At 36.7% G+C, this 26395-nt stretch overlaps 1 protein-coding gene across 5 annotated transcripts in view; it reads right to left on the bottom strand.

The window, feature by feature from the left end:
- mid2 (midline 2) overlaps nt 1-26395 on the bottom strand; it is a 148262-nt gene that overhangs the window by 103951 nt on the left and 17916 nt on the right. For 3 of the 5 annotated variants that reach the window (XM_051918462.1, XM_051918468.1, XM_051918466.1), the window contains exon 2: nt 3504-3594. The exons of the other annotated variants lie outside the window; for them this stretch is intronic. The gene's annotated coding sequence lies outside the window, so the exon portion shown is untranslated. The remainder of the gene's footprint in view (nt 1-3503; nt 3595-26395) is intronic. 5 annotated transcript variants of the gene reach the window in all.

Below are 26395 nucleotides of genomic sequence, written 5' to 3'. Positions count from 1 at the left end.
ACCATATAACACTCCAGACATGTGTTGAGAGCCCAGTATAAGAAATTAATACTTTTATTTACCAAGGATGTATTAAATTCTTCAAAAGTGACAGTAAAGACTTTTATAATGTTACAAAAGATTTCTATTTCAAGTAAATGCTGTTCTTTCTGTTTAACAAAGCAAGAAAGATGTATCACGGAAAATATTAAACTCTTTTTAAAAAGTTGCCAATTCTTAATAATACTTCCAAGACTATATACCTTTACCTCGGTTATGTATTCATGAGCTGAATTTGCAAGAGCAATGTTCAATATATCACAGCAGAGCATGGGGCCCTCCTTATTGCTCAGCCCCATATAAACTCATATTGAATTCTCAGTGCAATGAGATTGGAGGCATAAAATTTCCTGAATCGGCCATACGGATGAAAAGAGGACCTTAATTAAAAGTGGGTAATAGCACTATTGCCTTTGCTTTAAAAGTAATTTACAGAATAGCAGTAAAACAAATAATCCAGCCAATAAAGCAGCAGGAACACTACTAATGATTATCAAATAAAATAATTAGGTATATACAGCTTGTGTCTGTCAGTAGAGACACATTCATTAGTGATTGCTGAGGGAGTCAATTGATCTGAAGACTTGCTAGGCTTCCGTTTAATTTAGACGTACATAATTAATATATTTACGAACAAGAAATTACAGCCAAAGACAAACGCAGGGCCAGTAAAAGACTGTATCGTTCAGAGCCCAGTGAAGCGCTCTGCATGAGCGCCTAGCTCCACATGTGTTCTTGAACTAAGTGTCTGTCGTTAGCTGTCAGAAAGTATAGGATCACAAGCGACTTTAAATGGCGCAACAAGTCTTGCTAAGGGCTATCTCTGCGCTGGCTGTTAGAGAGCAGATGATTGCAGAAGGCAGTGATTTGTTTTATGGGGATGGAAAAGCTTGCTTGATTTCATAGGCTGTACAGCCCTGTGAAAAGCAATAAGAAATAAAATGTAATTCAAGTTGTAAAATAAGTAATGACTGGTCCACTGCACTTAACCACGTGTTACATTCCTCTCACACACAAATCAAGCTGATCTCAGAGCCTGTAAAAACAAGTTGGCAGTTTGTGCCTCATACGGTGTGTACAGACATGACAGCCTTTGTGATGTGTTCATGTTGGCTGCGTCCGAAAGATGAAAAATGCTGCCTCAGCAGACAGAAAATGGAGGTGGGAAGACAACAAGGCAAATCTGAATCCAAAGGTCACATCCTGTCTACTGAGATACCTTCATCTGGTCATTTTTTGAATGCAGCATTACATACTGTATGTAAAAAATAAAATGCTGACTGAAAGATGTGGTTAGTGGTCAGTTTGTGTGTAGATGAATGGGTAACACTTTATAAGTATACAGTAATAAAGTACTTACAAATCATTTCCAAACTATTAGTTTATAAATAAATTCATAGTTTATGTATTGTAGTCTATATATTGTAGTCTATTGTAATATATTAATAGGCTATATACAAGTAGTGAGTTCTTCATACATTGTTACTGTAATTAACAAAAATATTATTGTTTAATTAGCTTATATATGAAGAATTAGATAATGTTTTTATGCTTTGTTAACAACTTATTAACCATATAAGTGATGTACAGTATTTTAAACCAGTAGTAAAGGATTTGTTAATGGTTATTAGGAGTAAATAATTCTCACTTTGGATTAGGTGACGGAAAATGTCATTAAGTAAGTTATAGGACATTACTTGCATTAATATTAAGTGTTCCTTAAAATGTTTACAATTACATTAAGCACACGCACACACACACACAGACACTAAACATGTACACAAAGATATAGCTAAACACAATCCCTTTTTAAACAAACAAATAAAAGAAATGCTGTCAATGTCAATAATGTCTATGCAAATATATGTATGTGTGGTAAATACCTACAAACATTCATAAGATAAAATGCATCAGTTAGGGTTAGATTTTTTAGGATACAAAGCATAAAAAACATCTAATTCTTTACATATGAGCTAATTAAACAACAATAATTCTTAAATTACATTGACAGTGAATGAAGAACGTACTATTTATAAGCTGTTAATATTAACAATGTAGAGACTATGATATATAAACTATGAATTAACTATAACAGTTTGCAAATGATTTGTGAGTAATTTATTACTGTATACTTATTATAAAGTCTTACTGATGAGAGTTTTTATCTTTTATCCAATTTTGATGTATTTTTTTAGCGAGAAATAAGGGTAATACTTTATTTTAGGGTCTCTTAACTAGTTGCTTATTAGCACGCATATTACTAGAATATTGCCTATTTATTAGTACTTATTAAGCACATATTAATGCCTTATTCTGCATGACCTTATTCCACATTTGTAATCCTACCCAATACCTAAATTTAACAACTACCTTACTTACTATTAATAAGCAGTAAATTAGAAGTTTATTGAGGGAAAAGTTGTAGTTAATAGTTTGTTTATATGTAATTTTCAGGATTTTTTTTGATGAATAAAGTTCAAAACAAGAGCATTTATTTGAGTTATCAGAACAAAATACTGGTTACCAGCTTTAAAAAATTTCAATAACAAATGATTTTTTTGTCAAATCTTCTATTTTGTTATGCAAGATATTCCAGTTGCTTTTGTTCCTTTAGCCATTTGTAATCCCTGAACCGAAAACATCACAAGCTGGCTTTATATGTAATAATCAAAGGTTATATAATAAATAGCAATCCACTCACACATATAATATCTGTGGGGGAAAAATCATTTAGTTCAAAGAGACGGTCCGCAACAGCTGAAATAATTGTGATTGTACGATTGCATAATCAGCATTCACATCAAACATGTGAGATGTTAGTGTGGTCAGTCTGTTTATAATGTGATTTAGAAGTGTTTTGTTTAGTCTGAATCAGTTTATGAATCACTAATCAATTATAAACAAAGCACCGCTCTCAAATTTTAAAATCCCCCTGTTCGTCTAGACTAGGTTAATTGGTAATGACTGCTTTTAGAGAAACAATTTAGAGCATTAAAAATGCATCATGGTTATTTATGAATAGACGAGCCTTGGTTATTTAGGATTAAACTCTCTTTAAACATGTTAGTGTGTCTTATCTTCTTAAGGCCAAATCAATAGAGAACTAATCTCATGCACCTCTGCTTTCATTGTAAAGCGCCAGACCTCACACAAGTCATTAAGAGGCATAATGTGGTCTCACCATGCTGTGAATGGAAATAGCCAGTGAAGATTCAGAGGGAATTGCTGCTGGTGAGGCATGTGAGATGAATTCTCACGCGTGGACCATTTAAAATGACAGATCATTAACAGAGCAAACCACAGCGGCTTCAAAGTAATTCGGCAGGCAGCCCCTTGGCCTACTGATGACCTCGACACACAAATCAGCATCCCTCGCAGACATGAATCAGCCCGATGCAGTCTGGATGAGTTAGATGGTAATTCTGGATTTATGGGTTAATAGTAAGTGGGGTGTTTAAACTTACTTGCGTTTGTAATTCAGTCAAGACAGCAGGGCCTGATATGAATCAGAACTGGTAAACAAGGTCCAGACTAATCTCATTACGTACCCTCCTCCTACATTTAAGAGAAGATCAGAGATAAACACAGGGATGAGGTTAAAACAAATTTACCTGTGCAGAGCAAACAAGTATCATCTCAACTACACTACCCTTCCAAAATATTGGGGTCAGTAAGATATTTTGGCAACACTTTACAATAATGTCTCGTTTAACATTAGTTAATGCATACACTGACATGAACTAACTATGAGCAATCTATTATTACAGCATTTGTTAACTGTTGTTATTGTTATTTAATAAAAAATACAATTGTTCATTATTGCTCACAATTGTCTGTTTGTGCTAGTTAACAGTGCATTCTACTGTTAACAGATAAAAATGTAGAAATTAACAGATTAAGATTAGAAATTAAGATTAATAGGCAAAGTCTTTTTTATTCTTAGTTCATGTTAACTAATGTAGTTAACTAATTTTAACAAATTAAACCTTAATGTAAAGTGTTACCGATTTTTTTGTTTGTTTTTGTAAGCAGTCTCTTATGCTCACCAAGGCTGCATTTATTTGATCAAAATACAGTAAAAACAGTAATATCATGAAATAGCACTGCATGATTCTGGATAAATTGAGAATCCCTTTTTTTTTTTTCTTTAAATAGAGATCACGATTCACTCACGACTATGAATAGACAATTAAACAGAATGACATGTAATTTACTAAATGTTCTGACAAAATGTTAATTGCTGCAGTCTATTTAAAAAATATTTAGTTCATTTGAATTATTTTAAAGGTACACTATGTAACGTTTGGTGCTCTATAGTGGTTAATAAACAAAACTGCATGCATCTTGCGGAAGAACATTGTAGCCGGAGCTACTTCTCTCTGTTTATGTATATGATGAGTCACTCCGCAGCAGTGTCCAGCCCGGTCTAAAAAATAGTCTGAATATAAACGCTGATAGTGATGGACTCTTCGATGTACTCGCTCATTATATACATTTTGAAGAAATGATTCAATGACTCACTCCACTTGTTTTATTAAAATGTGATTGAATGAATCAAAATTTTTGAACAAATCTCTTGAATTAATGATTCAATGATAAATACATTTTTTAACAGTCACTTGTTGCCACCTACTGGTGTAACAATATAAAAGAATCTTAAAAGGGTTAGTTCACCCAAAATAAAATTTCTGTCATTAATTACTCACCCTCATGTCGTTCCACACCTGTAAGACCTTTGTTCATCTTCGGAACACAAATTACGGTATTTTTGATGAAATCCGAGGATTTCTGAACCACACTATAGGCATATTGAATTCAGTTCAGCGCTTCCGTGTTCTACGTCCGAAAGCCGGCTCATTATTGGCCGGCTCCTGCGTCACAAAAGGTGCAATGACTTTGCTGCCTATGTGTGGTTCAGAAACCCTTGGATTTAATCAAAAATATCTTAATTTGTGTTCCGAAGATGAACGAAGGTCTTAAGGGTTTAGGACGACATGAGGGTGAGTAATTAATGACAGAAATTTCATTTTTGGGTGAACTAACCCTTAATGTGAAGTGTCATTTTACTTTCAAAATGTGTTTTAGGGGGCTTTCACACTGTGTATGTTTGCTGCAGTCTGAATCTGATTGTTCTTGGCGCCCCCCGCAGTGTTGATGTGGTTTCACACTCATTTAATTCGAAATCTGGTGCATTTGCGTTCATTATAAGTAATCACAAATGTGCATGGCGCATGACAGAAAACAGAATGCGGTTCAATATGTTTTTTATTTTTTTATTAATTTGGTGCTATTATGCGCAGCAGAGTGACACAAAGACACGTGTCTACTGTATGCGTGTTGCATGAACGCAGCTTTCTGCTGCTTGCAAATAAAGAAACAGCTTTCGCATTACCAGTTTTTCATGCGAACCGTGCCCTGTATTAAGCTAAACTGCCAGTGTGAAAGCACCCTAACTCTATTTAATCACCACCATAGACATCAGTGTTCATATCCGAACTATAAGCTCTTATACCAGTACTTTTGTGATAATTTTAATTATTGTAACGCAGAAATAATGATACTGTTTGTGAAGCTGTTTCATATCTGTACATGACAACTGCTCTCTCTGGCTCAGCAGCAGCACCAACGCAGATCTGAATCGCTGTGATCGTATTTGCCAAAGGCTTCATATTTTAAAAAGTAATAATTGATAATAATAATAAATGTTTCTTGAAGGAAGGAAGGAAGGAAGGAAGGAAGGGTTGTGCATGTCAATGCAATCTTTGTTTTCTTGTTTCTACAGCAACACAGTTTATGCCAAAGGGGTACTAAACAATCCTACATGTGTCCCAAGGTATGAATTGATCCAGAAGGACAAAAACAAACAAGAGGGTAAGAATAAGAAAGCTGGCAGGGGTCAAGTTTTTCCTTTGTTTGTAGAAACAAACATTTATGTTCATCCACTTAAGAACAGTAAATCACACAAGGAATAAATGAGGTTTCTGAATTCACCTTTCTTCTATTGAAATCACCTCAATCAATACTGAGCAATTGCTTCTAAAGGATAAAAGTGTAATCATGCCACAGAAACAATGCTGGCTAGAGGCTTTTATAAAGACATTGCTTACTGATGCTAACCTCTGGGAGGCCATATAACATATAAAAGCTCGTAATTAATTTTTGTTTACAAAACAGGTAATGTGTTTTCATTATACGTTAATGTGGAACTAAAAAAAAAAAAAATCTAAAAAGACATAATTGGTCACAGAACGGCCAAAAGCTGGTGGTTTTGCTGTCCATTTGATGCATAGACTGCTTCATTTACTGTATACCAATCTATCTAAAACAAACATCATATAAAAACAAAAACTGTGTCTGGTCAATGTATATGTCAGCTCTCTTCCTGTCTAAGTGTACAGTTCGCGGCCAGAATAAGCTGCAATATGTGACTGCACCCGGGACTCCTATTGCTTTTTATATAAGTGATCTTTTGGACATACATGAATTCAGTATATTGGAAACTCCAACAGAACTGTGTATATTATAATAGTGTATGTCATTTCATATGATTACGGAGGCCAGTGGCAAAAATCTGGGTCACGCTCAGGCCGCCCATTCCTAAACTGATAAGATTGGAGATTGCAATTCTAAAAACGCAACAGACAACTGGAGGCATTTGTTTCTCCAGGGGAAAACAAGAAACTAAAACGGAGTGAGTGGAGCATGAAAGCAGCACATGTACATGGAATATAACAGCAGAATAAACAGACAGAGGAAGTGTGCTGGCCATGTGCTGTGAAAGCAGAAGCAATGGAAAGAACAAGTACTCCAAACACTCCGAGTCAATCATAAAACCAGCCGCTGCTGGTACAGTGACATCATTACTCATGAGACTGCACTTTAAGGCAATGGAATTAACAGACACCGCACACCATTTAACCACAGCATTAGTCAGCCTCTGATATTCACAAAGCTGCATGGCTCAACTCATCTACATGACTGGTGTTTGGGTCTGATACCCCACTTATGTGAAACACAAGTGCTTCAGACTGAGCTCCAAATCACTTTACATGAGTAATTCTGCTTCACCCAAAGGATCTTTACACTTCGGAATTAAAGGGATGAACTGAAAATAAAAATGATTCATTATTTACTCACCTTCATGATGTTCCAAGCAAGCAGGTACTTAGAAACATAAAAGAAAATGTTGAAGAATCATCAGATCTTTTCCATACAAGGGTATTAAAATAAAATAATAATAATAATAATAATAATAATAATAAAATTACAGTGCCATGTCAAATTAAACAAAAATGAAAGAATCTTCAGATCTTTTCTATACAACAACATTAAAATCAAAATAAAATAAATAAAATAAAATAAAATATGGTGCCATGGCATGTGGTTCTGATTAAAATTAATTTATATATTAAAATTCAAGATTCAACAATTTCTGCATTCCATTAAAAAAAAAAAATAACAGCATGAGGGCGAAGACATGAATAATTTTTGGGTGAACTATTCCTTTAAAATGTGAAAATGCATAATTTTTAGAAGGAAAATCTGTGCCACATATAGCTGCCTCTAGATAGTTCACAGACTGAAACCACCCATTCCTGTCCAGAACAACAGTCTCCTTTCATGTGGAACTCCAGACGACAGATACTGTATTAAGCTTATTTAATGATTAGTCAAATGATGAAATAATACAACATGGAAGAATGAGCATTGTTCTGGGGCTAAATTTAATTACAGCCAGTGGTGCTCAGGCTAATGAGCAATGCCCCCCTTTATACCTCCTCTGTAACTGGGTAAAGCAACAGTGGCCACTGGGCATGTTCTCTGGGGATGAGTCAAGAGATGATTAAGTAAAAGTCAGAGTACACAAAGAGAATCTTTTCTGAGCTTCCACAAGAAAGAATCAAGACTTGTTTCAGCCGCCTGTTTCTAATGTCAACAGAACCCGGCACAAATCTTAACTTGTTAAATCATTCTCTTACAACCAAGGGCGTAAGAATGATCTGAAAAGCGTGGAGGGATAAATTATAAACCTTATCAGACTGGCTCATGAACATTAATTAGATCAATGTAATGTTCGCCCAATAGTCTTATAACTAAATTGCTAAAAAACAAGAAAGTCTTATAGGGTATTCCATGACAAAGATTGTTTCAGTCACTCCATATGTACTTTAAACAATGTTTAAATGGTGTAATATTTATGAATTTTACTATGTACGTGCCCATTTCATTGTGTCTGCTGTGCTCTTGCTAAGAGGGCCCGCCCACACTCTTTTCTGATTGGCTGATTGGTTTTTGATTGATTTTATCGCTTCTCATTGTCGCGTCGCGTCTAGTGTGGACAGACAAATTGCTCGTCACTGGAATTCACCCTCACGGTGTGAGGGTGAATAAATGATGACAGAATGTTCATTTTTGGGTGAACTATCCCTTTAAAAGGAACAGTCCACTTTTTTTGAAAATAGGCTCATTTTCCAACTCCCCAAGAGTTAAACAGTTGAGTTTTCGAATCAAGCCGATCTCCGGGTTTGGCGGTACCACTTTTAGCATAGCTTAGCATAGTTCATTGAATCTGATTAGACCGTTAGCATCTCGCTCAAAAATGACCAAAGAGTTTCGATATTTTTCCTATTTAAAACTTGACTATTCTGTAGTTACATTGTGTACTAAGACCGATGGAAAATGAAAAGTTGCGATTTTCTACACGATGTAGATCGGCTGAATGGATTCGAAAACGGTAAAACTCAACTGTTTAACTCTATGGGAGTTGGAAAATGAGCCTATTTTCAAAAAAAGTGGAGTGTTCCTTTAACTGCTTACCCAGTTTGTTAGACTGTTGATGCTTTTGCTTGGTCTTAAAACCCATTTTACATGGCTGGCAACAGGCTCTTAAAATATGATGATTATTGGCCAAAAAGAAGGGTAGACAAACATAAAAATGCCTAAAAATTGGTATTTTTGAAGAATGTTTACTGTTTACTTTCATTGAATAATAATTCAATTATATATAAAATTATATACTCAATCTCAAAGTCCAACAACACCAAACTAAACTAAAACCCCTCTAACTGTGCAAGTAAATACACAAAAATTGACACTTGGTTAGTGAGTTGTTGTGCTTCCTTATCTCTCTTCTAGGTCCGGAAGACCCAGACAGATAAACATGGTCATTGTATACACATATACAAAAATGAACATCACAGAAATTCATGTTACTTCATGTCTGTGAGGCATCCTCTGTTTGCAAGCTGTGAAGTATGAGATATCTTGGCCATGTGCATTGGAACAGAGATGATATTGATAGTCTGGAGGAGTGCCATTAGACACAAAGCCTGTATTTGTGCCGCAAAAACCCAGTCTCATTTCAATTCATTTAAGCAATGATGTCTCACTATTTATTGTGTGTTAGAAAAAAAGAGCACACTCTCACAGTCTCATAAGAAATAAATATAAGACGTTTCCACTGCCTCATGGTATTATCATTCAGCTAATTAAAAATAAAGAAAAACAGCCAAGCTTCAGACATTCTGTGTAGGTAGAAAAGCAGAAGAATAGATAAAAGCAGTATTGCTTTGGCTGATCGAAGAAAACAGACCAAAACGTGAGATGTTAAGATTAAACACAGCTACACAACAAACTCCCAAACAAATGCTGCTTTTGATAAATGAATATCCAGTATATCTGCAGAACATTCTTTGATAAAGATACAACTCTTAACCACCAACTCTGACATGCTTAAAATTAACACTTCTTAAGCCTGCTGACAGCTGAAAATATGCAAGGTTTAACAACATGGGTCGACAACGAGCCAATTAGAGAGCAAATAATATGGATCAGTGTGTCAATTCTGAGATTTTAATTCATTTCAGAAGCTCCAGCATGAAAACGGCAGGCTGATTGCAATTGAGCCCTTAGGATGGGCTGCAGCAATCCATCATTTTGACATTTTGGGAGCAAAGTATAAAAGTTTAATGATGGTTGGAGTCACTCTTTTGACATACTCTGTTGGTACAAATGTGAATTTATTGCATCCAGAAGTCCAAACTCAGCACTAGTACTGTGGCACTGACAAAGTGTGACAAAGTGATAGTTTGGCCCAATGTCCACTGGGTCAGAAAGTCATCAAAATCAATTGTGTTGGGTTTATTTTTCCCTCCTTTCCAGTTTGTCTAGACACGCGGGTGACAAAACCATCAAAAGTTGGACCGGAAAGAACACACCCCAGGCCGTACAAGCTTTTCAGCCCAAGCGCTTTGATGAAATTTAACATTGTGTTCCACTTCTGCAAACTTGCTTTTGGAGAAGACAGGACTTCTCTCACCCTTTTATGGACAGCTTTTCAAAGAGCCCTGCGAGTTCCACTTTGAGCCCTTTGAAAGCTGGATCTCTCACACCAACTTTCATCTGTCTCAACCCAGGAATGCGTCAGGTTTCTCACGGCACACATCATAGAGAGAGAAAAGGTACAGCTCGTACCTATAGCCTCTTACGGTGCGTATTTCAGCTCAGTTTGCCGGTCTCTGTTGAGGAGTATGAGTCTGAATGTGTCAGAATGGAAAGATTATTCTTCACACTATAGCCATCATCTCATTACAAACTCACACCAGTCATTTCAGTGCAGTTTCAATATATTGTGAGTAAAAGTCATGATTGGAGTTTGGCTGGTGTCCACCAATCTGTGAGAAATGTACCACCATTTAGACCAGATTGGTTACTGAGGTATGAAGACTTAGGTTGAACTCAAACAAGCTGCTTGCCAACTGTTTGTCGATAGGTCAAGGACTTGTACTTCTGCCACAATGTTGAGAGAAAACACCAAAATGTGCAAAACTTAACAGTAAAAAAGTAAGCAGCTCTAATGATCTTTATAAAGATTTTATGAAGTGTTTCATTCACTTCAATTGATGTACAGTACAGGCATACAGCATCAATTATCGGTTTTACATTTATCAGTATTGGATGATATTTGATATTTAATTGTTTATCACAATTTTAAGATCTAGATCATCATCTAGCACTAACTTAAATAATTAGTGATACATTATGGTTAATAGTAAACCCCTTAAAGTAAGCGTGAAGTGAAAATTCGAACTCGAACTTCCGGTAAAACGGCAGACTTATCTCTGGTGACATATACTGGACTGCTTCAATAATTTAGTCCACATAAACCCGCCCCTTTCTTATAATCGACAGCATTCGCATTGAGATCTGCCTTCATCCAATCAACAAACAATGAATAGAACAAAGTCCGCACCCAACATTTTCCTTTGTAATAATCTATTTGAAGAGATCTTTTAAAGAGCACTGTCACTTTAAGAGCACATGTGAGTGTTCATTTCAAGCTAATTTCTTAAAAAAAAAAAAAAATAAATACAATAAACCTTATTAATATAACTGTGAAATGTGTATTAAACTTCAGAATAAAGAAAAAAAAATATTTTATTTTCTTTTTTAGCACAGAAGAATAGGGTAAGGCAGGGTAGCGTTTTAGCGCTCCCGAAGTGGGTTTTTTGGTTAATAACCTGAAATAATGACATCAATAATACCCCTTGGGATTTTTTTAAGGCTTTACTTTGAAAAAGGTGGTTGCTAACAAGTGGCTAAAAGTGACATTTTTGAAAATAAGGCATTTCAATAACTGACAAATATATTTTTCATTGCCAAAATTATTGAACATAAACATAGGAGCCTGATAAAAATGCTCATTTAAAAGAAAAAAAATGTCATGGGGAAAAACGCAAGGTCTCGTGATGCGTTTTTTGAAAGTTGAGCTGATTTTAACTAGAGCCCCACATTTTGCACTAACCAAGTGCAAAAGATGCAAGACGCGAGCGCAACGGTTTTGCACATCCGTTTAGCGCGTTTACATAGAAAAACAATGGAAAAGTAGCGCATTGGAATGGAAAAACGCGTTCTGTGTGAACGGCCCCTTAGAGGTTTTTGCATCTGATGTCTTCATATCCATATGCATTTTTAAATCATATCAAAACTTTATGCTGAACGCCGACCTGCAAATTTGCACAGCAAAAAAGATTATTACATTACATATTGTGTGGCTCAGGAAAGTGAAGTAGATTTGTAAATTTTAGCATATTGAATTGATATTATTTGTGCATGGATATTCCCAGCCTAGCATTACTGCACTATAAGACTGAAGGCATTGTGAAGTGTTGGTTTGCCATATTCCCCACAGAGAATCCTGAATGCAGACCGCAGTGTCTGATGAGCCTGGATAAAAAAAAGCAGCGTCACTACAATGATCAGCAGAATGCTGAGAGGACAAGATGTACGGTAATCTCTCAAACACCTACGAGTGAGCACCCATTCTTTGCTCACATTCACAATACATCACAAAGAGCTCACTGACAGCACCCCGCCACTCACAATTGTGCTGTAGAAAAATGTATCGGATGCTTTTGGTTACTCTGAGTATTCTCAGAAGATCGAACCGGGAGGAGTGCTTTCCCTGAATCCTGACAGCTATATAGGTGTCAGGGAAAAACGCTTCTGCAAAGGGATCATTAAGCAGGAGAGGAAGGTACCTGCACAGCGGGGATGACAAATGTCTGTAAGGGAAGAGCAGAAGGAACCATCTGAGACAGCGTTTATCAGCAGAGTCAGCCTGAGAATCCTTAATGCACTTTTAAATCATTGGTTCTTAACTGCAATTTGCCACAGGGAGAGAATCATTACTTTCCGATATAAAGCAAAGTTTACAACAGGATTGGAATACAGAGGATGGTTTGTGAAAATGGTTTGTGACTATTCTCACCTCTTATTTGTTGGTGAAAGGCCCAAAATCGATGGTATGTTATCAAATGTAGCAAACATGGAATCTCCTCTGCTCATTAGGATTCAATGGGACTGCGCAGGGACTCCCTGAATGACCTGCATTTACAGACTGAAATAAACAGCTTAGTAAACAGTTATCACCATGGCTTAGCAGTTAGAGCATATGATTTAGAAACTACGGTGCTCAAACGGAAAGCACAGGTTTGACTTTGACCCATTGTGCACCGGTTCCTTGTCAATGCACTAATGCCCACCTACGTTTAAAGGTTGTAGCCAGTCTGGAAAATGTCTTGGATAGGTCAAACTTTTGGAGATGAATGAACTAATTACAAAGAAACTTATGTGGGCACAATTAAAAATATTAAAAATCAAAATTAACTTGATAAGATTCGAAACTCACAAAAAAAATATACATATTTAGCAAACACACGTCAATGATATCTGCCTACAATTGCCAGTCCATTATTTACAGTCTCTCTCTCTCAAAAAAAAAAAAAAGTTGCAAAAGCCTAAAAATATAATTTTATTTTTCTTGTTTTGTTACTGATGAATCACACCAAATGCCAAATGTTCATCTGTGACTAAGAGGAATCAAGAAGCTGTACAAGTCTGAAATGTAACTGAACATCCATTGGCTCAAACCAAGTCTATATACCACAGAGAGCCATTCAAATTTAAGATCACTGCATTGATCCCTGAAGGAAAATTTAGGTAAACTGATATATAGCTTAGACAAGTAACAAACAGCAGCTGTCTTTGCCTAGATAAAACTCCTCTTTGCCATTCATCATGATAAAGAAGGGCAAATTTGCTCTTGGATATTGGGCGTAATAGAGCCATCTGTGATATGAAATGTTGCCTTATGCAGCTTGTAAAAACATGGATGTACGCCTTAGTGATTCATGGGCCTCTCAAGCATAATGAGAAGCATAACAGTTGCGTTATAAAGAAGTGAGGCTGTTACAGTCACAAACATACACGTTCACGCATTGTAAGAAAGGGAGATGATCTAAGTGGCTGTCAGGAGCCAGAGAGAGGCCCTGCTCTGAGAGCCCAGCAGTCTTATCTCTCACACTCTGGGAGGTCTGACTTCCTGCCAAGGTACAGAGATAAAGAGACACACTCAGCAGTAATGTGCGCTGAGACCTGACCAAACCCAATGCTAGAGGTAAGATTCTTATATAGGCGAGGGGCTGTATCTGTTGTCCAAATCTGAACAGCCATATCTGGATGTGTGGTGAGCACCAAACTGTCTCTTTTTGTTTCCCCCACTGTAGATGAAAGAGCAGGAAAAGTAGCACAGAGAGCAAGCATGCACCTGTGGGCCCCAGCCTACTTAGCGCTGATCAGCAGAGCTGGGGACAGGGGCTGGAGCTTGAGGAAAAGACGGGATGAAAGAGGAAGAGAGCGAGGGAGCGTAATTAGAGTGGAGGCCACGCTGAGGCGCAGAGAGCGAATCAGACCGTAGATGTTGAGGGCTCAACTGAGTCTCACACCTGCGCTAGAGGACTTTCCAGCATGGCTGCTGCCAGAGCCCTCGCCTAATGAACAGCTAATGTAATCCCCATCAGCCTCGGCAGATGATCCCATGACCCCGACCAATCTGATGGGCCTGAGAACAGGAAGAAAATAATGCTCATTCTACCATGGTACAGTCTATAAAAAACATCTCATTAACTCTTTCCCTGCCATTGACAGCAACCCATGTTTTCATTGTTATAGGGTAGGGGACACTATTACGCATCTTCTGAAAGAGTACAGAATCTCTGGTTCAAAACACAGGCGAAGTAGAAGCAGAAACAACCAATATAAGCATAGCTTATGCCAGGGAAGGGCAACGTCGGTCCTGGAGAGCCACTGTCCTGCAGAGTTTAGCTCCAACCCTAATCAAACACACCTGAACAAGCTAATCAATGTCTTCAGGAGTTTTTTTTTTATTTTTTATTAGGATTGGAGCTAAACTCCAACAGAACAGCGGTACTCCTGGACCGTCGTTGCCCATCCCTGGTATATGCACATGTAAAATAACGAGACCATCAAATATTAAACACCATATAAATCAAAACCACCTAATGTTACCGAATGAAATGACAACCCAGGAAGATGTACAGGACTGTGCAAGTTTTGGTGGTGGTCTACTCCATCTATGTTTAGATAACTGTTCTGAATCCGATCCGGATGTAGTCTTTGACAAAAACGTGATTTTCAAAATGTTGCTTTTTTAAACGAAATTTACCCACATTCAACTGTTGATTAAAAAGAATGCATGAAGCTAGAATATATATATATTTTTTAACAGTATTTTGACATTTCTTTTTTGCTATTTTTTTTGTTTTTTTACATATTGCATGTTCAGATAATCATACAATAAAATATTCTGGGGGCAATGAAAGTTTTGTGAAAATGATCAAAAATGCTGGTGCTGACTGGCAACTTGCTGTCGGGGAAAGAGTTAATATTATTGCAAACCAGAGTCACCAATTTCAAATTTCTGGCTAAAAATTACTGTCATGTTATGGTCGATAACCAGTACATTAAAATTCGAAACTTTTCGTCTAAACAATTTCAAAAGATTTACTCGCCAATGGTGACTCAAGCTCCAGTGTGTCTGTAGAGAGTTGCTAAATAAATTAAAAATAAAACACTAAAAACTAAAACTGATTGTCTTGAATGTGTAACGAGTTGGTGTAGTGAGCAACACGCATGGATGAGGAATACTATAGTAAACACAGGAGATCGTGGCTGAGTGGAGACAAGGGCCTGGAGGTCCGAGGTGTATTATCAGGAGTATATATGTAGAAGATAACAAAGGAACTAAATAACATAATAATAAGTAACCATAGAAGCTAACAGGGACATGAGCAGAAACCAAGGAAACCAAAACTAAACAGAGCAGGGAAACAGGAACTAAAAGAAACAGAACAGCATATCAAAATAAGAGTCCTGAGAACTAAACATAAGCATAACAAAATGCTACAAGTGAATTTAGTATTCACATTATAATGTACTGTTTGAAAAAAATGGATATTCATTTTTAGATTTTCTAAAGATTGCACTAAAAAGGGCACAAATAAATAGCTACTGGAAAAATCAGCACTTTGGACAACACTGGCTACCTAATCAAATACCTTCCACTGGGAAACTGGGTCATTATAGCAGGATATTCAAATAAAATCTATTATTTAAAGCACTGGCTAACTAAACAATCTTTATATATAATGGCAACGCACAACATTGTTTACATTGTTAGGCTGGATATTTTCTGCATAACACATTACAGCCAATCCCTTTGAGCAGGCTTATTAACAGAAAAATGCAAACTGTCTAGCTCAGCCGTAACTAACGACAATGAAGTCCGCTTTGTGCATTACATACATTTGCAAATAGCTGACCGTGTGCTCAGGACAACAAATTAAGCTTTTATCAGAGGGGAAAAAAGAGAGCCAGGCACCTTTTTGTAAGAGCAAGAAAAGAATCATGCCAACAAACAGACTTACACTCACAGTATTTTATGTCCACATAGTTGATTCTACAAGGTTTTTGTGATGTGTAATGAGAAAAGCACAGAATATTAGCTGACTGTTAGAGAGAGCTGCAATTCGACAATGTCCATAGGGAGGGACTTATGATCGAAATAATGTACTGCGGCTACAGATGATTCATCATAAAGAAAGAGCATCACACAGGAAATTATTACACTAAGGATGGTTTCTGCAGAGAGTACAGATTATTTAATTGAGGTATAATTAAACTTGAAATACTTTCCCTTTTTGCATTGGTTTGTAATAAAGACATGAGTCAGAAAAAACAAAATGCTTTAAACAAGTAAATAAATATTGTTTTCCGAGATGCCGACATTTCCATTTCAGAGCCATTAATGAACAGGAAACATTTCTCCTTTATGTCCTTTATGTATTCACCCCGTCTAGACTATTAAATGGCATCTGATAATGAATCCGGTAGCACGATTAATACAGTTCAGTGTGCTGTTTACTGATGCAGAGCAGAGCTCTGGATGTAGAGCTTATATAATGAAGGACAAGAGATGGCCTCGTCTGTGGTGTCTGAGGCTGTGCGGACACGGCTCGTCCACCCAGCATGCTGAGTGCTCCAGCCTTCATTTATCACTTTGGGTGAGAGGTCAGCTTCGCCCGGGTTTCACAGCCTTTCAATAGGACTTTTATTACAACGGACTGCTCTCGAAGCGTGGCCCGCATAACCAACAGCACATCACCAAGCAATCTGCAGATGGAAAGCTGGTGGGAATCGCTTGAATTTGGGTCTGTGTTTACGAGCACGCTTTCTTTCTAAAGCTCCAGCCGGGAAAAATTCTTAGGGGGAAGATCAATGCCTGAGGAAAACAACAGGCGCATTTGGACATTCTGTTGTCCACCCGCTGTTCCAGATTAGAGAAGGAATCTAGTTATCTCTATTTGTATCTGCTCAATCTCTCTCTGCATTCGAGATCACACGGAAGACAGATGGAACAGGTATTCAGCACCTTAATGACTTCATACAGGCAGAAAGAGCTGCTCCCTGATGTTTTATATCCCTTCCCCATGCAGAATTAATGATTCGGCTTCTCTCTGCAACAGATACTAAAGGCCTACTTATATATATATATATATATATATATAAAAATTAAAGAAATTCCTTAAAAAAAAAAAAAACTAAAGAGTCCTCAACCAGTTGTTTATATCCAGCAGTAAGTGAGGATAGCAAAATAAAGTAAACTGTGACATATTATACACAAAAATTCTTCATACAGTGGACTACCAGTGAAATTGATAAAAATTTTGAACCAAAAATTATTCAGACACTTTGACCTGACCATGTTTTGCTGGTCAAGTGTTATCTGACACAATTTAACTCTGAGAATTTGTTATATTTTATTACCATAGTGAATAAACTGTATTAATGAATGAAATGTTCAAGGTGTCTAAATATTTTTTGGTTTGTGTATATATATATATATATATATATAAAATAGTGATACCGAATAATTTTTGTGATATTCAGCCTACATAGTCAAGCTGCTCTAAGGAGGCTCTGTGTAGGCTCCAAATTATTATTAAAGACATAATGTTGCATAAAATCTGTATTAAAGTAAAATAATTCAATTAAAAAAAATAATATAATTACATAAATTATTCATGTTTTAATATAAAGACAATATTGCTAAAAGCTGCAATAAAATAAAATAAAATAAAATAAAATACATTAAAATAAAAAAATATTTATGCTTTAATATAAAGACAACATGGATAAAGGCTGTACAAAAATGAAATAAAAAAAATAAAATAAAAAATAATTCTTAGTAACTACAGAGCTTGCAATCTGAAATGAATATGATGAGAAATAAAACTTATCAAAACAAACAAACAAAAAGATAATAAATACAAAAGACACACCATGGGTGCGCTCAAATTTGCATACTTATGTACTATGATGTTTTGTAGTGTAAATAGTGTGAGAATTGTGTTCACAATGAAATTTCCAATAGGAAAAAGTACACTTTAAAGGGTTAGTTCACCCAAAAATGAAAATTCTGTCATCTATTACTCACGCTCATGCCGTTCCAGACCCGTAAGACCTTCGTTCATCTTCAGAACACGAATTAAGATATTTTTGTTTAAATCCAATGGCTCCGTGAGGCCTACATAGGGAGCAATGACATTTCCTCTCTCAAGATCCATAAAGGTACTAAAAACATATTTAAATCAGTTCATGTGAGTACAGTGGTTCAATATTAATATTATAAAGCGACGAGAATATTTTTGGTGCGCCAAAAAAAAACAAAATAACGACTTTATTTAGTGATGGCCGATTTCAAAACACTGCTTCAGGAAGATTCGAGCATAATGAATCAGCGTGTCGAATCATGATTCGGTAGCGTGTCAAACCGCCAAACTGCTGAAATCACGTGACTTTGGCGCTCCGAACTACAGATTCGACACGCTGATTCATTATGCTCCGAAGCTTCCTGAAGCAGTGTTTTGAAATCAGCCATCACTAAATAATTCGTTATTTTGTTTATTTTGGCGCAACAAAAATATTCTTGTCGCTTTATAATATTAATATTAAACCACTGTACTCACATTAACTGATTTAAATATGTTTTTAGTACCTTTATGGATCTTGAGAGAGGAAATGTCATTGCTCCCTTTGTAGGCCTCACGGAGGCATCGGATTTAAACAAAAATATCTTAATTTGTGTTCCGAAGATCAACGAAGGTCTTACGGGTGTAAAACGGCACGAGGGTGAGTAATTAATGACAGAATTTGCATTTTTGGGTGAACTAACCCTTTAAATACCCGGATGAGGCACTTACCTAACCGAATAAAAAGACACTGCATGCACTCACCTGTAGCAGCTTTAAAGGGATACTTTAAAGAACGATATTTGGAAGAACCAAACAGACCTCGTCCCTCGTTTATTACCACAGTAGAAAAAATAAATACTATGGTGGGCGAGATCTGTTTGGTTACTGACAGTCAGTGTAAAGCAATGCAGCAATACAGCACAAACATTGCTCAGTTGTCAGGCAAGAATTATTTGATTTCTCAAGGCCGATACAAATTTCCATGGGCTATTCAAATACACTATTATTAACAGAGCTGGCAAAATCGGTAATACAAGGTTGGAGGCTGTTAAAAATGTATTATCCGCAATCAAAAAAGACCACAGTACAACCTGAACGGTTTTTGGCAAAATGATAAAGCAGCACATGAAAAGCTTTGATATTATGGCCACAAAACATTTTCCACTTCCAGTCATGAATATCTTGTTAGCTTTCAATGACACATTCACACAACAGCCACTTCAAAGGGTGATGGTTTCCATAATCCAGGTATCAAATGACTCGTGAAAATATCTTTGCCTCTTGTTGCCAGAAAAAAACACCAAAGAAAGTGTTGCCCTTTTGATGATGAAATCATGGGAAACACTAACAAAGAAATATCTGTAAACAGCCACGAATCAAAGCCAAGGCTTGAAGATAAATGACTGGTTCAAATAAACACAACACCAGGGTTCGTCTGTGTACGCTCCCGCTTAATCACATTAATGAAACTTCATTCACGCGCTGACATACGTCTTCATTAGCATTTATGTTTCATGTGATTATGACTATGACAGATGGGTCTGACCTGATTCAACACTCTCTCCATCTCAGACAAGAGAGAAATATGAAGGGAAAATCTAGTGTGGACGTTCTCTGATGTACCTACATTTTAATGGAAACAGGAGGCTATAAATAAAGGCAGGTGTGGTGAAGTGAAGGGTCAGCACTTTGGGGAACCTGTGACGCAAGGGCTCTCTGCTGATGAGGAAGTGAAGCATGATGCAGAGAGTGAATCTGTCAGCAGCTCTAAAGTTATAGCTTTCCCCATCATCCCACTCGCTTTATGTGAATCCGTCCAAATCACTCTGCAACTACGTCCTGATAATACCGCAAAGAATGAGAGTCATTTCCTGTGATATTTTAGGAGGGAACACGCCCAGTGCCTTTAAATCTTCATTATGCTATTCTGTGCACATAGTATAGATGTAAAGATTCTCTCCAAGATTCTCTTCTATAAGAGGGATCTAGGTGTACATATTTTTGCAATACTTGTTCAGTGCATTTTATTCTGGTTTGTCCAAATTAATATATACCTGGTCCTCAAGCCTTTCAAATTTCCATGCAAACCCAACAAGAACTGCCATATTCCAGAGGTATAATGAAGGCCAAGGGGAATGGAGGTCATTGAGCTGTTCAGGTTGTAGTCCTTAAACCCAGAGGAGAATTTGCATTTTGAGTCATGGATTCCCTTAGGATGGGTTTTTTGGATTTATGAATAAAATAAGGTATGTGGTTAATATTACTTGAAGATACTCTGACGTTTTGTTCTAGATGATACATTTAACTTGGTAGAACCCTAAATGTGAATTTCCAAGTTGTCCAATTCATCAATCATTTAAACTCTCATAATTGTGGTGATTGTCGTCCTTATGTACACTCTAAAAAATGCTGGGTTAAAAACAACCCAAGCAATTGGGTTGATTTAACCCAGCGGTTGGGTTAAATGTTTGCCTAACCTGCTGGGTAGTTTCATTTAAGTAAACTATTGTTTAAAAATTACTGTATTGCTTGCTTAAAATGAACCCAAAGTTTGTTGGAAATTAACATTTATTAATATGTTTAATAAATTAACATTTATTAATAGGTTTAATGATTAATAATTAAACAATAAACATTTATTAAATTGCTTATTAATAAAGGTTCACCTTTTGATTATTATTGTTGCCTCTAGTAATTATGTGTCCGATTTTTAATTTCCAACCTATTTTGGGTTCATTTTAAGCCAGACATATAGTCATTTTTAAACAATAGTTGGGTTAAATAAAACTGCCGTTGGGCAAACATTTAACCCAACCGCTGGGTTTGTCCATTTTCAACCTGACTTGGGTTGTTTTTAACCCAGCATTTTTTAGAGTGTAGCACCCGTCAGCAAACTAAATTCTAAAAAGACATGAAGTTCTTGAGGAAACCCATGATAAATTCAACAAAAATCTGCATTACTGGATTGTCTATGTGAGAAAGTACACTACCGTTCAAAAGTTTAAGGTCGTATTGGTGGGAACACAATTCTGTGGATTATTTGATGAACAGAAAGTTCAAAAGAACATTATTTGAAATATAAATCTTTATATATCAATGTAAAAGTCTTTTGACCTATGTAATGTATCCTCACTGAATAAAATAATTAATTTCTTAAAGGGATAGTTCACCCAAAAATGAAAATTCTGTCATTTATTACTCACCCTCATGTTGTTCCACAACCATAAGACCTTCGTTCATCTTCAGAACACAAATTAAGATATTTATGATAAAATCCGATGGCTCAGTGAGGCCTGCATTGCCAGCTTTGAAGCTTTACTAATCTTTTGTTTCAAATCAGTGGTTCGGAGCGCATATCAAACTGCCAAAGTCACATGATTTCAGTAAACGAGGCTTTGTTACATCATAAGTGTTTCGAAATTTCAATGGTGAACACTGGGGGGCGTGACTTTGGCAGTTTGATACACGCTCTGAACCACTGATTCGAAACAAAAGATTCATAAAGCTTCAAAGCTTCATGAAGCAGTGTTTTGAAATCGCCCATCACTAGATATTGTTAAATAAAGTCGTTATTTTGTTTTTTTGGCGCACAAAAATATTCTTGTCACTTCATAACATTAAGGTTGAACTACTGTAGTCACATGAACTGTTTTAAATATGTCTTTAGTAGCATTTGAAAGTGTTAGGCAGGCCTCGCTGAGCCATTGGATTTTATCAAAAATATCTTAATTTGCGTTCTGAAGATGAACGAAGGTCTTACTGGTGTGGAACGACATGAGGGTGAGTAATTAAAGACAGAATTTTCATTTTTGGGTGAACTAACCTTTTAAATTCTTACTGACCCAAAACTTTTGAACAGTAGTGTATATAAAGTGAAATACATAAAAACAAAACCAACATACTGTCTCCAACACATTCTGAATAGAAATTTTGATTAATTTGTTAGCTGATGTGCAGAAACTGAAGTATTTATATGATATTACGTTAGGCAATCCAAGATGTTTCAGAGGGGGCATAGATGACAAAGTGTCTTGAACAAAGCTAAATTGTGGCTGCTTCTGCTACACAATGCTCAAAATTACCCCAGGAGACAGACAAATGGAAGTTGCACATGGATAAATGGCAGTTGTACAGTAATGAATTATGAACATTGCTGACACTAGTTTGTGTGTAGGGACGTGAAGGCACAAGACAGATAAATGCTCCCTGTATGCGATTAAACTGCCCACTTTGATTTTACTGCTAACACTCATCAAACATCCTGCAGGCCAAGCTGTATTCCTCAGACACAGAGAAAAGAAATTAAGTGTCACCATATCCCTGCGTCAAATAAATAAAATGTTGCCTTCAATAATATCCAAGGCTTATATTTGGCAGAAGGCTCATTTTCATGTTTATGACTTTAGTCAAGTGTTCCATTTCATTTGCAATTGCCATTTCAGTGCACAGTGCATTAGAAAGTCAATGTATCCATTTATTTCAGAATCTCCTTTTGAAAAATTTACTTTCATAATAAAGCAACCGTCCACAATGTGAGTAAATCACTCGCATATGTGACCAAATTTCACACTAGGTGACAAAAACGTCTTTAATTATCCAATGACTAGTAAATTGTTCGATTTCACTCGCCTGTGATTGAGTTGGAGGCAAAAAATAAGTTTAGCGCTGATATAATTTCACTGCCTACTGAGCTTTATGCACCGTCGCTTGGCTAAGAGCGCCCTCTGTTGCTTTCTCTCACACTCAACAAGAGAGAAAGAGAGAGGTTTAAACACATCATGTAAAGAGAACTGACACGCTAAATCTAAATGCAGCACTTGAGGGGACTGCCCGATACTGAAGAGTTGACGGTACTATGACTGTCCCGATCGGGCCAGTGCTGCATCGTCATGAAAGTTGTTCATTCGCACGTTTTTAAGTCTGACCAATTTAGACTTTCAAGCGCAAGAAGAGAACTCGATTCGGTACTCACGCACAAAAAGCCACGTCAGACAGCATGCAAATACTGAATTAAGTTCTCTTTCACATCTTCTTGTGCTTGAATGGACAATTTCACACAAAATTATGTCAAAATGTCCATCTTGGCGAGTATCCTAGTAAAGATTACGTCTTAATTGAATGTAAACTGTCGAGAAAGACAATGCATGTGTAACTGTCATCTGTGCATTCGGTCTTAAAGTGACAGCAGCCAAATATTCCTGCTGCTGTCTGTGTTTTTAATGTTAATCAAACAACAAACTACAAAACTCACTATAAAACTCACAGACTCACTACAAAAAATAACTCACTGCTCTTGACTGAATAACTTTTGTAACTTTATAATGATTCATCTATATTTAATTTATACAGTGAAGACTATGCAGTGTTATTTTACATGATTACTTTATTATTTCTGTACCTAATCTGTATCTAACTACTGTTAAATCTACCTGAAAAACCTAAAAAGCACTGTTTATTTAATTTGTATCTTTGTTCTATTGTGTTTATTTGTGCTATTGCTTGTGGTTTGATTATTTGTTCTTTATTTGTACTACACTTCCACTCATAAATCCTCTCCTGTGGCCTTACGGATAGTAAAGTGTCCATCGAATGCGCACTTCTGAAACTCGGCGGTAGTAGTAGGTCATTCGGGTACTTTTCGTCTACTGTTTTTCGAATACTAATGGAATAGTATAGTAATAGTATTCAGACATACTACTCTGTTGGTGTCCTGTTTTTCGCACACTATATAGTAGGGAAGTATTTGATTTCAGACGCAGTGCCTGTCCCCCTTAAGTGGTCTTGTCATGTGCTTCCTTTGTTCATGTGTTATGTTTGCATTGGTTTGTTGTCTTGTCAGGTGGTTCTTAGTTCTGTCTTGTCATTGGTTCATTATCTTGATTACTCTCTGGTGTATCTTGTTTGTCAATATATATTTACTCTTCAAATAACCCGCTATTGGTGAGTTTGTAAAGTCTGTTATAGTCAGGTTCAGGGTCATGTTGTGTTTTAGTTCTGTTTTTGTATCTGGTTTACTGCTATTTTAAATAAACTGACTCACCATTAAATAAATAAAATCGACTCGCCATCAGTGGATTAACGTTACAAGAACAGACTTAATCACAATATTTAGCAAATTAGAGATAAAATAACAGAAAAAAATCACATTAACTAAACTGTAATTTAATTATTTTTTAATTAATTTATTTAAACTCATCATCTTGCTGATTGTTGACCCGTTTGACATGTATAGTATGTATATAGTATTTTTTTTGTCTCTTCCATAATCAGCTAAGGTAATTTTCCCCTTAAGCAGTTCAGAGAAAAAGAAACTGTGGGAAAATGGCAGATCCAATGGGACAGAGTGGAATTATCTCACCCACATTATCTGTCTGTGTCCACACAACACACCGTGTGTTTCTATCAAACTGTGGGAACTTTTACTTTTATGACCTCACTGACCACTACAGCAGTGAGTGTTCAGTACTGATAGTAGTTTCCTGCAGATGTTTAAGCCTTACCTTGATGAAAGAGGCTGTTAGTATAACTTGCAAAAGGGATAAAATACCTTTTCAACCGCTAGATACCTTTTTTCCCCCAATTAAACCAACTAACTTTAAACTACCTTTTAAAAACAAGCTTTGGGCAATAAGGACAAGGACATTAGACTTTGAGCACATTTCAGGCATTCTCATAACTTCTAAGGCATCCAGCTTCCTATTAAAGTTGACATGTCCTGTCAAGATGGTCAGTACATCTGGGTAATTGTGTGTGAAGAGCAAGCTAATTGAACTTTGTGATGCTGGGCTATGACAGCATTAACACCTCCAGGGTATAACACCTTAATAAGGTTCAGAGAGCTCCATTCTGGGTCCAGTGCACTTTTAATTACGTGCACCTCAGTCTGCGCTACAACACCCATGAGACGACACTGTTCCGTTCAGAAACCCTCAGGGCACTTGGAGGAGATGAGCAAGCATCCTGAACTGAACTAGCAACTCAGAGTGCATTACACAGCTTTTCTTCAAAATGAACTTAATAAAAACTGCTTTGAACTCATTTGTTGTATATATTTTGTAGAGATGCATTCATTATTGTATTTCTCACCAGATCTTCAAAGACACCACTCTAGAGCATCACCATGCGGCTCTTGTGTTATTGTAATTTCATCACTCCACACACCTCTGCTGAACCACTCTGAATCAAACTTCCCATATTCTGTCAAAAACCTTATCTTTGATGTTTTTTTGAGACAGCAATGGCTTTTTAAGGAATGCATTTGCTTAATTGTTGCTAATTTCCTTACTGGTAATTTGTGGTTAGTAAGCTTAGTGTTTAGCCATTTTGGGCTCCATCCATCCATCCATCCATCCATCCATTTGGATCCATCCATCCATTTGGATCCATCCATCCATCCATCTATTTGGATCCATCCATCCATCTATTTGGATCCATCCATCCATCCATCTATTTGGATCCATCCATCCATCCATCCGGATCCATCCATCCATCCATCCATCCGGATCCATCCATCCATTTGGATCTATCCATCCATCCATCCATCCATCCATTTGGATCCATCCATCTATTTGGATCCATCCATCCATCCATCCATCCATCCATCCATCCATCCATCTATTTGGATCCATCCATCCATCCATCTATTTGGATCCATCCATCCATCCATCCATCCATCCATCCATCCATCTATTTGGATCCATCCATCCATCCATCCATCTATTTGGATCCATCCATCCATCCATCTATTTGGATCCATCCATCCATCCATCCATCTATTTGGATCCATCCATCCATCCATCCATCCATCTATTTGGATCCATCCATCCATCCGGATCCATCCATCTATTTGGATCCATCCATCCATCCGGATCCATCCATCCATCCATCCATCCATCTATTTGGATCCATCCATCCATCCATCCATCCATCCATCTATTTGGATCCATCCATCCATCCGGATCCAT

This window comes from Ctenopharyngodon idella, chromosome 14 (genome assembly GCF_019924925.1).
Source record: "Ctenopharyngodon idella isolate HZGC_01 chromosome 14, HZGC01, whole genome shotgun sequence".
Taxonomy (NCBI): Eukaryota; Metazoa; Chordata; class Actinopteri; order Cypriniformes; family Xenocyprididae; genus Ctenopharyngodon; species Ctenopharyngodon idella.
The sequence above is the reverse complement of the archived record's forward strand: the minus strand, read 5'-3'. Positions and strand labels throughout refer to the sequence as shown.